We start from the raw sequence: 18,289 nt of genomic DNA, 5'->3' as shown, positions 1-18,289 counted from the left end.
GACTTGTCTACTTTCAAAGCTGCTAAACCCCTTAATACTTTCTCTCTCACTATATTTATTTCATCCAGAATATCACACTCCTCATCGATAGCAGTATCTGCATTGCCCCTTTCCTTTGTGAAAACAGATGCAAAGTATTTGTTAAGAACCCTACCAACATCTTCCGCCTCCACACAAAGATTACCCTCATGGGGCCCAAGTTTCGGGCCGTGCCTAGAACGGCGCAACCCCGACCTGGACGCCCGTTTTTCGCGCCACAAAATGCGCCTAAAAAATACTTGCCGATTCTCCGGCTCCCTGCAGGTCCTCTGGAGCTGGGCGCGGCGCTGCACGAGCTGTGGGGGGGCGGAGCCAGGTCCCTGCACTGAAAACAGTGCCAGGACCTCTGCACATGCGCTACAGTGTGGGGCACATGTGCAGTAGCTCCAGGCGCCCAAAACTGTGTGGGAGGGGCCGAAGCACGCAGCCCCTAGCCCTGGCCGAATAGCCACACTGGGGCTGCGTGGATCAGGCTGCACCTCCCACGCCCAGCTCCTGCTTCCTACCGACCCAACCTGACTCCCCCCCCGCCACCCCGGACCGGACCCGACCCGACTCGACTCCCGCTCCCCCCTCCCGCCCCCGGACCGGACCCGATCCGACTGGACTCGCGCCCCCCACCACCGCCCCCCGCCCCCAGACCCGACCCGACCCGACTCGCGCTCCCCCCCCCCCCACCCCGCCCCCGAACCTGACCCCCACCTCTCCCCCCTCCCGAACCCGACCGCCCCCCCCCCGCCCCCGGACCGGACCCGCCCCCCCCCCCTCACCCCGCCCCTGGACCTGACCCCGGACCCCGGACCCGACCCGACCCTTGGCCACCTACCTGTAAATCCGGTGCTGGGGCGGGCTCTACCCGAAATCTTGGGCCCGGCCGGGCCTGACCCGTTCAGCCTCCCCCTCCCTCCTCACCTCTCTCCCTCCCTCCCTTCTTTCCCTCCCTTCTCCCTCTCCCTTCTCTCCCTCCCTCCCTCCCTTCTCCCCCTCCCTCCCTCCCTTCCTTCTCCCCCTCCCTCCCTCCCTCTCCCTCCCTACTCCCCCTCCCTCCCCCTCCCTTCTCCCCCTCCCTCCCTCCCTCCCTTCTCCCCCTCCCTTCTCTCCCTCCCCTCCCTTCTCCCTCTCCCCCCCTCCCTTCCTTCTCCCTCTCCCCCCCTCCTCCCCCTCCCTCCACTTCTCTCCCCCTTTCTCCCCCGCCCCCCATCCCCCTGCTCCCTCTCTCTCCCTCCCTCCACCCCCCCCTCCACTCCCCTCCCTCCCCCTTTCTCCCATCCCCCATCCACTCCCCTCCTCCTCCCCCCCTCCACCCCCCTCCTCCCCCTCCCCTTGCTGTCAGAAACACAGACACTGACAGACAGAGAGTGAGAGACACACACAATGACAGACAGAGAGATAGAGACACTGACAGAGACACACTGGGGGGGCCATCCCAGCACGCTGTTGGAGGACTCCCGGTGCTGCAGTCGGTAAGTAGAAAATGTTTTATTTATTGATTTTTTAAATTTTTTTTATTTTTTATTAATTTTTTTTGATTGATTTATTGGTTGATTTATTGATGTATTTATCATTTATTATTGATGATGGCTCTTTATTTGTAAAACTGAAATGTTTAATGTTTGTAAACTTCCCTTTAAACCCCGCCCCACCATTCCCTACGCCTGATTTATAACCTACGCCTGATTTTCTAAATGTAGACAAGGTTTTTCTGAGCGTACAAAAATCTACACTTACTCCATTCTAAGTTAGTTTGGAGTAAGTTTTCACTGCCTAAACTTTCAAAACGGGCATAAGTGGCCGGACTCGCCCCCATTTGAAAAAAAAAATCTGTTCCAAACTGAAACTGTTCGAACTGACTTGAACTGGAGCAAACTAAATGCCGAGAATTGCAATTTCTAACATACTCCATTCTAAACCAGTTGCTCCAAAAAAACAGGAGCAACTCAGACCGAAACTTGGCCCCATGGTCTCTCATAGGCCCTATCCTTTCTTTAGTTACCCTCTTACTCTTAATATATTCATAGAACATCTTAGGATTTTCTTTAATTTTACTGACCAAGAATTTCTTGTGCTCTCTCTTAGCATTCCTAATATCCTTTTTAATTTTGCCTCTTAACTTTCTATATTCCTCTAAAGATTCTATAGTATTTAGCCGTTGGTATATGACAAAAGCGTCCCTTTTTTTTCTTAATCCTCCCCTGTAAGTCCCTAGACATCCAGGGAGCTCTAGAATGATTTTTCCCAACATTTTTCTTTAAGGGCACATGTTTGGCCTGGGCCTTCCGGATCTCCTCCTTAAATGCCTCCCACTGTTCCGACACTGAGTTACCCACAAGTAGCTGTTTCCAATCCACTACGGCCAAATCACTCCTTAACTTAGCAAAATTAGCTTTATCCCAATTCGGAACTTTTATTCTGGGCCTAACCTTGTCCTTATCCATAACCAACGAATCTGACTGAATTATAGTCACTGGCACCCAAGTGCTCTCCGACTAATAAACCTTCAACCTGCCCAGCTTCATTCCCCAAAACTAAATCCAAGTCCAACCCCTCTCTTGTTAGGCTTGCTACATACTGACTAAAAAAGTTCTCTTGAATGCATTTCAAGAATTCTGCACCCTCTATACCCTTCACACTAAATTTGTCCCAATCAATATTTGGACAGTTAAAATCCCTTACTATTACTACCCTATGGTTTTTGGCCTTCACAGCAATTTGCCTACATATTTGCTCCTCTATCTCACTCCCGCTCTTTGGGGATCTATAATACACGGCCAGCAGTGTGATCGCCCCTTTTTTATTTTTCAATTCGACCCATATGACCTCATTTGATGATCCCTCTAACATATCATCCCTCCTCACCGCTGTAATAGTTTCATCAGTACCGTGACCCCCCCCTGCTTTTTACCCCTCTCACTATCTTGTCTAAAAATCCTGTAGCCAGGAATATTGATCCACCAAACCTGCCCCTCTTTCAGCCATGTTTCTGTAATGGCTATAATGTCATACTCCCAAGTGTCTACCTGTGCTTTTAGCTCATCTGCCTTATTCGCTATACTCCTGCATTAAAGTATATACCATTTAGCACAGGAAGACCTCCTTGCTTACTCCATACTAAACCCTGTTTCCTCTGTCTTACAGATTCGCTTTCTAGATTTTTGCTATCCAATTTCAGCTTTACTTCCTTCCCTTTTGAATTCGTTCTCAGGTTCCCATCCCCCTGCCAAGCTAGTTTAAACTCTCCCCAACAGCACTAGCAAAACTCCCCGTGAGAATATTGGTTCCGGCGCTGTTGAGGTGCAACCCATCCAGTTTGTACAGGCCCCATCTCCCTCAGAAGCGGTCCCAATGCCTCAAAAATTTAAAGCCCTCCCTCCTACACCATCTTTCCAGCCACGTGTTCATTCTCTCTATCCTTCTATTCTTATACTCATTAGCACGTGGCACCGGTAGTAACCCGGAGATTACTACCTTTGAGGTCCTTCCCTTTAATTTTCTTCCTAGCTCCCTGAATTCTTCCAGTAGGACCTCAACCCTTATTTTACCTATGTCGTTGGTCCCAATATGGACCATGACCTCTAGCTGTTTACCCTCCCCCCCAGGATGCCCTGCGTCTGCTCTGTGACATCCTTGACCGTGGAACCAGGGAGGCACAAAACCATTCGGGAGTCATGTCTACGGGCACAGAAACACCTGTCTGATCCCCTAACTATAGAATCCCCTCTTTTGTTCTTCGTCCCTCCCCCCCTGTGAAGCTGGCCCTGGCTGCACTCCCCAGAGGCACCATCGTCCTTACCGATACTCAGAAGTGAATATCAGTTTGAAAGCGAGATGGACTCCTGTGCTACCTGCCTAGCACACTTACTACTTCTAGTGGTCACCCACTTCCCCTCTACCTGCACGCCTTTAAGCTGCGGGGTGACCACCTCCTGAAAAGTGCTATCCACGTAGTTTTCAGCCTCGCAGATGCACCGTATTGACTCCAACCACTGCTGCAGCTCAGAAACGCGGAGCTCAAGCAGTTGATGCTGGAGACACCTCCTGCACACATGGTTGTCTAGGCTGCGCGAAGCATCCAGGACTTCCCACATGCCGCAGGATGTGCACTCCACGGGACTGAGCTGCACTGCCATCCCTCTAGTTAGCCTTATCTAGTTTAAAATCTACTTAAAAAGAAATAGAGAAAAGAGAGCTACTTACCAACTCACCACACCGACCTCTGTGGCCTCCCGAACTCACTGACCTCTGTGGCCCCCCGAACTCCCGACCTCTGTGGCCTCCCTACCTCTCGCCCTCCGAACTCCCGACCTCCGAACTCCCAACTCGCCGACCTCACAGGGCCTACCGACTCGCCGACCTCACAGGGCCTGCCGACTCGCCAACCTCACAGGGCCTACCGACTCGCCAACCTCACAGGGCCTGCCGATTCAGTCGCCGACCTCCCAACTCACCGACCTCCCAACTCACCGACGCGCCAAACTCCCAACTCAGCGACTCGTCAACCTCCCGACTCGCCGAACTCCCGACTCACCGACTCGCCGAACTCCCGACTCACTGACTCACACACCAAGGGTTTTAAGGTTTGGAAGTCCATTTGATAGTTGGCAATCATTTTTTCGGGCCATGGAAGTTATTTCCTAGATGTCTTACATCTGGTGCAGTTGAGTTTCATTGTGCCGTTATTTAGCTCTTGCAATCCTTTTGATCTACAATTAATTTTCTACAGTCTTGTGCGGTTTGAAAGAAAGAACAAACAACTTTCATCAACTAGCACTTTTCACTCTACACGCCATCATAAAATGCTGCACAGCCAATAATGATGGGCAGTCACTTTTGTAATGCAGCCACACATGACAGCCAATTTCCATATTCCATCAACCTGTTGGCCAGGGCACCAGGAGAACTCTGTTTAACGTCTCATCCAGAAGACAGCACCTCGACCATTGCAGTACTCAGTATTTCAGTGAAGTGTTCGCCTGGATGACATGATCATGTCTGACTCAGAGGCAAGAATACGATCATTGAGCCAAGTTTGATACCTTTGGAGTGCTTTCACGTAGTTATTAACTTTCTTTACAATAGTGATCCATACTTTTTGACTGGTCTGTTATTGGTAACAATTTATTTCCAAGACAAAGGAGGGATGTTTCATATTTTGCATTGTGTAACCATTAAGTGTAGTTCCACCTCGCTGAAAAATTGTCTTTTTACCTGGTGTGCATAAATTGTTTTTCGATTTTCAGGTATGAGTCTTGACTCAATGGTAACACTCTCGCCTCTGAGGCACAATAGAGGTCTTATGGTTTTGGACACCAAATAATGAAGTTCACAACAGTGAATTGTCTTTAATAATTTTATTAGTAGCATGTCCAAATACAGGAAGAGTGTAATCACCTCAATCTGGAGAAAGTAAATACAGTAGTCTCGGGTCTGTCCTAGCCAGCAATAGCTATTACACCTGTATTTATACCCAACTTGTTTACTACATTCATGGCCTAGCTTTGACCCAACTAACCACAAAGATGTCTATACATTTTTCTGAGTATGACCACAACAAGACAGTTTTATTATCTTCTTTCAGTACAAATTCAACAGACATGAGCAAGAACATTAGCTTATTATTCGACACACCCATATATTACATAGAAACATAGAAACATAGAAAATAGGAGCAGGAGTAGGCCATTCGGCCCTTTGAGCCTGCACCACCATTCAATAAGATCATGGCTGATCATTCACCTCAGTACCCCTTTCCTGTTTTCTCTCCATGCCCCTTGATCCCTTTAGCCGTAAGGGTCATATCTAACTCCCTCTGAATATAGCCAATGAACTGGCATCAACAACTCTCTGCAGTAAGGAATTCCACAGGTTAACAACTCTCTGAGTGAAGAAATTTCTCCTCAACTCAGTCCTAAATGGCTTACTCCTTATCCTTAGACTGTGACCCCTGGTTCTGGACTTCCCCAACATCAGGAACATTCTTCCTGCATCGAACCTGTCCAGTCCCGTCACAATTTTATATGTTTCTATGAGATCCCCTCTCATCCTTCTAAACGCCAGTGAATACAGGCCCAGTCGATCCAGTCTCTCCTCATATGTCAGTCCTGCCATCCCGGGACAAACGTGCAGAAAGCATTTGGATCAGACCAAACTGCGATTCACTGACAACCAAGAACAGCTTGAAGAGGACATTACCATCATTGATCCACCAACACACACCCAACCAGCAATCGACCTCACAGTCAACAAACGCTCTATTCCCCTCCTTGGCCAGCAACTCATTTGGGACCATGACCATAATTAAGAACAAACACAGGGTCATTAACCTCAATGGCACGCGATCATGGTACACGTTATGTCGGTGACGCCGGGTTTCTACATGATTATTGAGATCCGGGTGGACTAAGGAGAGCCTGGTTTTGAGTGCTGTCTTCATTAACAATTCTGCAGGGGGAACACCAGTAAGCGAATGGGGTTGCGTCCGGTAGCTGAGCAGAACCCGAGATAACCGGGTCTGCAGGGAACTCTCCGTCACATATTTCAAGCTCTGCTTGATAGTTTGGACTGCCCGTTCCGCTTGACCATTGGATGCGGGCTTAAACGAGGCAAACCTGACATGCTTGATGCCATTGCAGGTCATGAACTCATTGAATTCTGAGGTGAAACATGGTCCATTGTCACTAACAAGGACATCGGGCAAACGATGGGTGGCGAACGTGGTCTGGAGGCTTTCAATGGTGGCAGTGGACGTACATGATGACATTATAATCGCCGCAAATCCTGACCGTGCCATTACTTTTGAGTGCTGGAACAATCGGGCTGGCCCACTCACTGAATTCCACTGGGGAGATGATGCCCTTGCGTTGTAGCCTGTCCAGCTCGATTTCCACTCTCCCTCATCATGTGAGGTACCGCTCACGCCTTGTGGTGAATGGGTCGTGCCTCTGGGACCAAGTGAATCTGCACCATCGTCCCGGAAAAGTTTCCAATGCCTGGCTCAAAAAGGGAAGGAAATTTGTTAAGAACCTGGGTACATGAGGCCTCATCGACATGTGATAGCGCTCGGATGTCATCCCAGTTCCAGCGCATTTTGCCCAGTCAGCTTCTTCCAAGCAGTGTGGGGCCATTGCCCGGGACAATCCAGAGTGGCAATTTGTGCACCATGCCCTTGTTGGTGACCTTGACCATGGCGCTGCCCAGGACAGTGATGAGCTGTTTGGTGTACGTTCTCAGTTTCGTGTGGATGGGGCTCAGGGCTCATCTGAGTGCCTTGTTGCACCACAGTCTCTCAAACATCTTTTTACTCATGATGGTTTGGCTAGCACCAGTGTCCAGTTTCATGGCTATGGCTAAGCCATTCAACTTTATACTTAGCATTATAGGTGGACATTTCATTGAAAATGTGTGCACCCCGTGTACTTCAGCATCTGCCTCCTCTCTCTGAGGCTTGAAATTGCTTTGATCCACCATGGACCGATCTTCCTCTGCCACGTGGTGGTTAGCAGGTTTTGCAGAGCTTGCATCTCGTCTGCAAGCTCGTTGGAGGTGCCCCATTGTTCCACAGCTCTTGCAAACATACCCTTTGAAGCGGCATGAATAGGCTGAATGGAAGCCCCCACAACGCCAACAAGGTGTGAATTGCCTTGCATTCATCCTTTGTTGCGGATTCTGAGTCATCTGGGTCACCTGAGGCCTGCTGGCAGTTGCAGACTCGTGGTTTCTGCCCTGTACATTTCTGCTCGCAAACACAGTTCCAGTTAATTTATGAACATTGCTAGCACTTGAGTGCTGAGGGATTTGTTTGGTGTTATCATTAGTGGACATAAACGCCTGTGCTATCGCAATGGCCTTACTGAGGGTCGGTGTCTCTACAGTCAAAAGTTTTCGTAGGATGGTCTCGTAGCCAATGCCCAGTACAAAAAGGTTTCTGAGCATTTGATCCAGGTAGCCATCAAACTCACATTGTCCTGCAAGTCGCCTTAGCTTGGCGACGTAGCTCGCCACTTCCTGACCTTCAGATCACTGGCATGTTAGAACCGATACCTCGCCATCAGCACACTCTCCCTCGGGTTAAGATGCTCCCGAACCAGTGTACACAGCTCCTCATATGACTTATCTGAGGATTTCACCGGAGCCAGAAGATTCTTCATGAGGCTGTAGGTCAGTGCCCCGCAGACCGTGAGGAGGACCGCTCTTCTTTTTGCAGCGCTTCCTTCTCCGTACAGCTCGTTGGCTATAAAGTACTGGTCTAGCCATTCGACATAGGCTTCCCAGTCCTCACCCTCCGAGAACTTCTCCAGGATGCCCACAATTTTCAGCATCTTTGTGTTGGATTCGTATACTCGTCGCCAGTTATTGTGTTCCTAACACAGATGAGACCGCACACAGGGAGGTTAAAGTAACAGTGACCTCAGTCTTATCAAGGCACTCTAGAGTGAGGGTCAGGCCTTAGGGGCCGGCGCTTATATACAGTGCTCCCAAGGGATGCTGGGATCCCTTGGGACTTCAGGGGATACACTCCCTGGTGGCGGAACATGGGAGTGCATGCTTTACAGATACCCAACAGTTAGTGCCTGCGTGGATTCAAGTTAGCTCTACATCAGGGCAGACTGCGTCTGCAGCACATCACAGAGGTGGTTGATTCCACCATGCACTGACAGCATGACAGTCTGCATAGCATCGGCCTGGTGCTCAATGGCTAATGCCACATCAGCCATAGCCCGTGCCACCATGTCTGAAGCATCCAAAATCCATTGGTAGCTACCAAGGATGGGCGCAACGGGCTGCTGAGAGGCTTGTGCAACAGTTGAGGCGGACTCCTCCATCCTCACAGCTAGTGCATCAACACTCTCAGTCACCCGTGAAAATGCACCCATGAAAATGCACCCACAATGATTGTCTTGCGATATCCTTTAATTCCGGCTCACCATCAGAATGCTGCTGAGCATCACTCAGGCGTGCACTCACCTTCCGGGGAGCTGGCCCCCTGCTTTCCCCTCCCCTGCGGCGTTGCTGCAGGCCACTGGGTCCCGGAGTATCACCCATCTCCATCTCCTCGACCACGCCTTCCGGCAGAAACCTGCTGACCCTGCTCCCTGAGGATGCTGGATCCTCTCTCACGTCCAGAGAGGTGTCCTCCGCCTCCTCGTCCTCTCCACCATCACCTGCAGTGGAAGGCTGAGGTGCAGGCACCAGGCCGTCTGAGTCATCATCTGAAAGCACAAAGCCAGAGAAGAGTGGTTACCTGCAGGGGAGGGTGCCAGGACTGGGAAAGGCGTTCGGAAATGCCAGTCTCAGAACGTGGTGAAGGATTGTGGTGTCAGGGCTAGGTGGCCTGCTAGAGGCTGCAAAGCAACTCAACATGCTGTCACTGTCCCGAGGGGGCTCGGCCTGAACCATCGCCACCGCACCTGCTTGTGCGCCCATCAGGGCCGATAAACGTTCCTCCACAGGAGATTCCCCCCATCTGGCCTGCATCTGGTCTCGTCTCATCTGTGCAAGCTTGGCCCGCAAGATTAAAGAGAATGTCAGAGTTAGAGCCCTTCTATCTGTCTGTCTGAAGTGCCTTACATAATTCACAACATGCTATTGTATGAAACTCTGTAAAAGTCGATGTAACTTCCATTAGCTGTGAGTACTTGGTGTGGCAATGCTTGAATGAGGGCTTAAAAGTTACTGTGAGGATCGTGTCTTCCAGATGCATATGAATACTGAGTAAGTAACAAGGTGAGGAGTGGGTCTCCACTATGGAGTAGGAAGGTTAACAGCACATGCAGGCCCTTGAAGTGGGTGAGGCTGAAAATGCGAAGCTTACATCTGGCCTCACCCACGTAGAGCATGGGTGAGACCCATTCACATTGAGGAGAGACTGCACATTGAGCTCAGAGCATGACATCCTCCTCCTCAACAACCGAGTCATGTTGTTCCACTTCTTGTGATGTTGGGTCATTGTCCTGGGCACAGTGCCACTCACTGACACTATTTCAGCGACTTCCCGCCATACCCTGCGAAAAGTTTTGGCCCTTGGCCCCCTTCCAGCCTCCGTACTCAGTAATTCTCGATGCCTCTCCAGGGAATCAAGCAGGGCATTGACGGCGGCGTCGGAGACGTGATGAGTGCGTTAGCGAACTGCTGCTGCATCTGCCATCTTCACCCTGTGAGCAAGTAGGAAGCGAATAAACACACGAGGCGGTGCCGCGTCCAATCACCACCTCAATTGAACCCAGGTGGTGGCAGTATGTCTGTGGCGTAGTTACAAATCATGATTGCCACTTGGATGTTGCTGCCCCACTTACCGCCACTTACCACCTCCAGAGTATCAAGCAACGCCTGATTTAACGCTGCAATCCCCTTTTCAGGTGGTACAACTGAATTTCGCGGTTGGAGGCAGCAATTGATGCCTGGTGCTCAAATCTCCATTCAGATGGTGACACCACCTCAAAAACGGCGTCACCAAATTTCGACCCCTATATATATCCTTCCCATGCAGTAATGAAATTCATTTGAGTAGAATGGGCCGAGATTCTCTACCCAAATATCTCCCTTGGCTGGAGAGTCAAAAACTAGCGGTCATAGTCTCAGGATAAGGGGTCAGCCAGTTAGGACTGAGATGATGAGAAATTTCTTCACTCAAAGTGTAGTGAATCTTTAGCATTCTCTCCCCCAGAGAACTGTAGATGCTCAGTCATTGAGTATAGTCAAGACATCGCAGCCAGTGTCGGAGTAGTGAATAACTGACCACTTCGTTAGAATTTCCATGTGAAGATGCGCATGAGCTAAATCCTGAAACTGTGGTCAGTTTCAAAGGTTTTTTGTACTGTAGATATGGCTTTAAACTAAATAGTGGGGTGGGGGGGTGGGGGGGCGGGGGCAGGGGTGGGAGGGATCAGGTGAGCGGAAATTAAAAAAGTCAAAGAGAAAGGAGAAGGCAGGGTAGCGATCGGGGTAATGGTCATCATAGTCATAGGCAGTCCCACGGAAACAAGGAAGACTTGCTTCCACTCCATAACTGAGTTCTTTGATGGCTGAACAGTCCAGGATGAGAGCCACAGACCCTTTTACAGGTGGGACAGACATTCGTCGAGGGAAGGGGTCGGTGGTGCTGGTTTGCCGCGTGCTCCTTCCGCTGCCTGCGCTTCGCCTCTTCACGCTCTTTGTGTTGAGACTCGAAGAGCTCAACGCCCTCCCGGATGCACTTTCTCCACCTCGGGTATTGGTCTTTGGCCAGGGTCTCCCAGGTGTCTGTGGTGATGTCGCACTTTACCAGGGAGGCTTTGAGGGTGTCCTTATAACGTTTCCGCTGTCCTCCTTTGGCTCGTTTACCACGAAGGAGCTCCGCATAAAGCATTTTGCTTAGGGAGTCTCGTATCTGGCATGCGTACTATGTGGCCTGCCCAGCGAAGCTGATCGAGTGTGGTCAGTGCTTCAATGCTGGGGATGTTAGCCTGGTCGAGGACACTGATGTTGGTGTGCCTGTCCTCCCAGGGGATTTGCAGGATCTTGCGAAGACATTGTTGGTGATATATCTCCAGCGACTTGAGATGCCTTCTATACATCGTCCATGCCTCAGATCCATACAGGAGGGCGGGTATTACTACAACCCTGTAGACCATGAGCTTGGTGGTAGATTTGAAGGCCTGGTGTTCAAACACTTTTTTCCTCAGATGGCCGAAGGCTGCACTGGCGCACTGGAGGCGATGTTGAATCTCCGCATCAATGTCTGCCTTTGTTGATAAGAGGCTCCCGAGATATGGGAAATGGTCCGCGTTGTCGAGGGCCGCGCCGTGAATCTTGATGATTGGAGGGCAGTGCTGTGCGGCGGGGACAGGCTGGTGGAGGACCTTTGTTTCACGGATGTTAAGTGTAAGGCCCATGCTTTCATATGCCTCAGTGAATACATTGACTATATCCTGGAGTTCAGCCTCTGAATGTGCGCAGACGCAGGCGTCGTCCGCATACTACAGCTCAACGACAGAGGTTGGGGTGATCTTGAACCTGGCCTGCAGGCGGCGTAGGTTAAACAGCTTCCCACTGGTTCTGTAGTTTAGTTCCACTCCAGCGGGGAGCTTGTGGATTGTGAGGTGGAGCATGGCAGCGAGGAAGATTGAGAAGAGGGTTGGAGCGATAATGCAGCCCTGTTTGACCCCGGTCTGGACATGGATTGGGTCTGTAATGGATCCGTTGGTAAGGATTACGGCCTGCATGTCATCGTGAAGCAGGCGAAGGATGTTGACAAACTTTTGGGGACATCCGAAACGGAGGAGGATGCTCCATAGACCTTCACGGTTGACAGTGTCAAAGGCCTTTGTAAGATCGAAAAAGGCCCTGCATTTTTACTGCAGCTGTCGCGCTGCAAAGATCATATCTGTTGTGACCAGAGTGTGACAGGAAGGGACAAATCGTATAAACATAAGAGTGCATCAGAAAGTGGAGTCAGAGTCGGGAAAAATGGTAAAGAGACAAAATTATCTGAATGCACGCAGCATTCGTAACAAGATAAATGAGTTGACGGCACAAATAGAAATAAATGGATATGATCTGGTAGCCATTACAGAGAGCTGATTGCAAGGTGACTATCATGTATTCTACTGTCATTGTAATCCATGTATAAACTGACCTAAGTTGTACACCGTGAGAACACTGACCACTAGGTGGTGAACTTGTACGAGACACTCCTAACCTTGGCTTTCAGGTATAAAAGGGGAAGCTCCACCCATCTTCTCCACTTCAGTGCTGGCAAATAAAGGTTACTGGTCACAGAGTGTGCATTTGTACTGTATAGTAAGGACATATTAGTGACCAAGGCTGGGTACTGAATATTCAGGGGTATTTTCCATTTCGAAAGAATAGGCAGCAAGAAAAAGGAGGTGGGGTAGCTCTGATAATAAAGGATGAGATCAGTGCAGTAGTGAGAAATGATATTGGCTCAGAAGATCAAGATGTAGAATCAGTTTGCGTGGAGATAAGAAATAATAAGGGAAAGAAGTCACTGCTGGGAGTGGTTTACAGGCCCCCAAACAGTAGCTACACTGTAGGACAGAGTATAAATCAAGAAATAAAAGAGACTTGTAAGAAAGGTACAGCAATAATCATGGCCGATTTTAATCTTCATATTGAGTGTATGCGGGATGGTTTCTTCGAACAATACATTGCGGAACCAACCAGGGAGCAGACTATTTTAGATCTGGTAATGTGTAATGAAACTGAATTAATTAATGATTTCATAGTAAAGGATCCTCTTGGGAAGAGTGATCATAGCATGGTAGAATTTCAAATTCAGTTTGAGGGTGAGAAAGCTAGGGGGCCGATATTGATGGCCTTGCCGCCCACTGCCGCCTGCTGCCACCGACTGCAGCCGAGTTTTGCCTCTGGTTTCCTCTCTCTCCCAGCTTACACATTCTAGAATCTTAAAATAAGTGGCTGCAGAAATAGTGGGAGCATTGGTTGTAATCTACCTGGATTCAGGATAGGACCCAGCAGGTTAGAAAACCACAAATGTAGCACCCCTATTTAAAAAAGGATGAAGACAGAAAGCAGGAAATTATAGACTAGTTAGCCTAACATCTGTCATTGGGACAAAGCTGCAGTTCATTATTGAGGAAGTAGTATCAGGGCATTTAGCAGGACAAGCAGAGTCAGCATGGTTTTATGAAATGGAAATCATGTTTGACAAATTTGCTGGAGTTCTTTGATGATGTAACAAGCAGGGTGGATAAAGGGGAACCAGTAGATGTTGTGCATTTGTATTTCCAGAAGGCATTCGATAAGGTGCCACACAAAAGGTTACTGCACAAGATAAGAGCTCATGGGGTTGGGGGTAATATATTATACCATGGATAGAGGGATTGGCTAACCAATAGAAGCAGAGAGTTGGGGTAAATGGGTCATTTTCAGGTTGGCAAACTGTAATTAGTGGGGTGCAACAGGGATCAGTGCGGGGGCCTTAACTATTTACAATCAAAATCAATGACTTGGATGAAGGGACCAAGTGTAATGTAGCCAAATTTACTGATGATACAAAGATAGGTGGGAAAGCAAGTTGTGAGGAGGATGCAAATAATCTGCAGAGTGATATAGATAGGCTAAGTGAGTGGGCAAAAATTTGGGAGTATAATTGGGAAAATGTGAGGTTATCCACATTGGTAGGAAAAATATAAAAGCAAATTATTATTTAAATGGGGAGAGATTACAAAATGCGGTGGTATAGAGGGATCTGGGGATCCTTGTACATGAAACACAAAAAGTTAGCATGCAGGTACAGCAAGTAATTAGGATGGCAAATGGAATGTTGGCCTTTATTGCAAGGGGGATGATGTATAAAAGTAGGGAAGTCCTCCTTCAACTGTACAGGGCATTGGTGAGACCACAGCTGGAGTACTGCGTTCAGTTTTGGTCTCCTTATTTAGGAGGGATATACTTGGCTTACTTACCTAATCTTTCGAGAGAAATTCTCTTTACCTCAACCTGAGCCAGGAGCAGTGTGTGAGATGTCTGCACTTTATGAAGGAGATGCTCACAGAACTCTACCACCTCTTGCAAACAGGCCTGCAGCCTCAAACCAGGGCAAGGGCAGCGCTGTCAGTGGCTGTGAAGGTGACCAAGGCCCTTAATTTCATCATTTCGGGATCCTTCCTGGCTAGACTAGGCGACATCTGTAACATAGAAACATAGAAATTTACAGTGCAGAAGGTAGTCATTCCAGCCAATTGTGTCCGCGCCGGCCGACAAAGAGCCACACAGCCCTTGGTCAGCAGCCTTAAAGGTTACATATAAACCGATGAACAATGACGGAAAGGCAAAGAGCACCCAGCCCAGCCAATCCGCCTGACTACAACTGCGACACCCCTTATACTAAAACATTCTACACTCCACCCCAACCAGAGCCATATGATCTCCTGGGAGAGGCAAAAACCAGATAAAAACCCAGGCCAATTTAGGGAGAAAAAAATCTGGGAAAATTCCTCTCCGACCCATCCAGGCGACGGAACTAGCCCAGGAGATCACCCTGGCCGTATTCTATTCCCTGCAGTACTTACCCTTATATCTGCTCCGTCCAACAAAAGGCCATCCAGTCTAATCCCAATTACCAGCTCTAGGTCTGAACCCTGTAGGTTACTGCACTTTAAGTGCTCATCCAACCATCTCTTAAAAGTGGTGAGGGTTTCTGCATCCACCACTCTTCCAGGCAACTGCCAGTTCACCATCCACTGCTGCATAAGAGAGGTGACAGGCACTCTTTATACTAGGAGAGGGGAGTTAGTGCCTGTCTTCAGTGTGCCTTTGCCTGTCCTCATGCTCCTACAAAGCACTGCCCTCTACTACGAAGCATGGTTGGTGGAAGGCTGCTGACTTTCAGTGGAGGAGACTGCAGATGGCCTTGCAGGACCATCTCGAGCAGCTCTGGGCCTAGAAGGCCTAGCTGTGTACTGCACCACAGCATGGATGGGCTGGCTGACAGTCAACAGCAAGTGCACTGGTGGAATGTTAGTGGTGGGAGGATGAATGCTGTCATCCTGAGAGAGGACAGCAGGTTCTTGCTCCATGGAGCTACTGCCACTCCCCCAGGGCTGCACCTCAGCATTCCTAGTCATCTGTTGGAGGACAGATTGCTGGATTGCTGAGTCACCCTGCAAGCCCCTTTCCACACTGGTAAACCCAGCCATGATGGCAGTAAGCTCAGCCTGCATGAGAGCACTCTGAGCTTGCATGACAGAAGTTCGACGTGGGATGGTTTATGCTTGCACTGCAATCTAACCTACCCTCTTAACTCCACGCAGCACCAGTACCTGAGCAGGTGGCTGTGACTGTCAGATTGAGTGATGGTGTTTCTTCTTCTTCATCACTCTCCTCTCCCTCTTCTTCTTGCACCACTGGCTGGGCAGGTTGAATTTCTTGGGTCTCTGAAATGAGAAAGGGTAGGGTTGTGGTCAGGGGAGGGGGTTGGAAACAAGAGGTGCACGCTTACACACCATGTGTAGCTTGTACATCAGAAGAGATTGCGAGCTGGGGGGGAAGTGGGATGTGAGAAGGAGGATATCGTATGAGGCTACCGGCATCTTGTATTCTTTCAGCCCTGCTGCTGGCCATGAGCTCAGCCACGCCACTCCCAATGTCCAGCATCATCTTCATGGGGGTGAGGGGATGCAGGTGAGCCTGTCCCCTGGTAGTTAGGTTCTGCTGGCGCCGATTATACGCACCCTTTTCCTGCAAGGAAAAGTGAAATGTGTGCAATGTGTTTGGGTGATGTGTCTGTTGTGATTGAATTAGCTGACACTGTGTGAAAGCTGTGACATGTGGGTGTGAGGCTTGCAGCAGTGGTAAGCGTGTGTAGTTGAGATGGAGCATATGAGTGTGAGGTGTGAGTTCCATTTGATAGAGATTGTTGGTAGGTGAATGATGGGGTTATGGTGAATTAGCATTGTGTGAGGCTAGTGGTGCAATTTGTGGGATATGGCATTTGAAGTTGAATTCACTAACTTTGACCACTCATGTGAGGTCATTAAACTTCGTCCTGCACTGCGTCCACGTGCTCGCGGCTACACTGCATTAACCACAGCGCCTATCTGCTCCAACTGCACTGTTGCCTGAGGGCCGCCTGGCCCTCTTTGGAAAGAGGACTCCTTTCCTCCGATTGACCTTCTACACCAAGGTCTCCAGTACGGCATTGCAATACCTTGGTAGATGCTCTCTCCATTGTTGCATCATCATTAATAGTTCCTTTCCACTGTCTTCCCCAGCCAGTTCAATGATCTGTGGCAGGCAGAATGCACCTCCCCTTTGTAGAATTTACCAATATCTCGCAAAGATTCCAGGTACCTTTCCCCTACAGAGGAGAAAAATCCCTTTCTGGGCTTTTAAAATGAGTTTAAAGGGGCAGACGAAGCCTGCGGGGGATAAAAGGGGATGCATTCATGGAGCCCCCCCCACCCCCCGCCGCCCCCCCGGTGTTTGGACTCAGAAGAAAGGGAATTCAAAATGGACCTAAATTACAGAAGCTTGAGATCCCCTAAACATCTATGGGAAGGAGCATATCAATTTTAAGATTCTACAACATTTTGGCTGCGAAAAAGAGTTACCAAATACAGGAGGTGGAGCCAACGTCTGAAGCAAATTCATGTATTAAGGATCCCAGACTGTCTGGGGGAACTATTCACCCCCTAAGAGATAATCGAATTACCCAATCAAGCACAATAGAAATCATGGTCAGAAAAACTGGACAATCCTAAAACAATGCAAAACCAGTGATAGCACATTCTCACACCCTAATCGAGTTACTGCTGACAAAGGAGACATTTGAAAATCAATGGACAGAACAGTTTAAACAGAGCCCAAGAGATTTGATGGGAGATAACGGAGACTTTTTTGGGGATATATCTATCCCCCAGTTTTACAAGGAAGGCTAGCAGAACACAGACTCGAAAGGAACACAGACAGACACAAGCAGCCGGAGTGAAGAAATGGCATCGTGAAGGAACCTACAAGAAATCGTCAAGGACCGACTGAGCATGAGACCCATGCAATGGAAGGTTGTCAGCAACCAAATTGACAAACCCGGGCTACCACAACCAGCGAAACGACCAACCAAAACCAACTCAGCAAAAACCGAAGAATCGACATTTATTTCCACTCTACAATCTACTTCTGAACGGCCAACGGGTGAGAAATTACCTAAAAGGACTAACTAAAACCAAAGAAAGTGGGTACTTATCCCATACATCTGAAACGCAACTTACCGCATCAATGGACGCACCCCAACCAAAGACTACGCAGTCCGAAGTCCTCTCCTCCGTCCGGGATGCGGCTCGCCTAGAAGGCCAAGTGCAGCAAACCCCAAAACCGTGATTCATCGGCAACTGTCTAAAGGGATTGGTGAGCATAGCCCCTGAACCCTGAGAGCTATAACTTAGTTAGTTAGGGGAATTGGGAGGGGTGAGGCTGGGATAACTTGTGTAAATGCATCTGCATTCTCCTCTTTACCCCATTTAGAGTTTAAGCTGTATTCTTTTCCCCACAGGCTGTAATTTGACATTTTATTCAATGTGTATTGGTCTGTGTGTGTTGTTAAAGGTGTGCCTTTTACTTCTTTTTTAAACACAATAAAGCCATACCTGCTTCCTACCTTGAAACCGATTGTCTGTCCAAGTCTGTCATAGTCCCTTCATAATTCCAGTGTCTAGAACCAAGGGTGTGGGAGCGATTCGGAACCGCTCATATAAGGTCAGAAGGGAAAGCTGACCCCCTGCAAACCACCCCTTAC

Source organism: Pristiophorus japonicus, chromosome 6, assembly GCF_044704955.1.
Source record: "Pristiophorus japonicus isolate sPriJap1 chromosome 6, sPriJap1.hap1, whole genome shotgun sequence".
In the NCBI taxonomy this organism is placed as follows: domain Eukaryota; kingdom Metazoa; phylum Chordata; class Chondrichthyes; family Pristiophoridae; genus Pristiophorus; species Pristiophorus japonicus.
Note: the sequence above shows the minus strand (reverse complement) of the source record.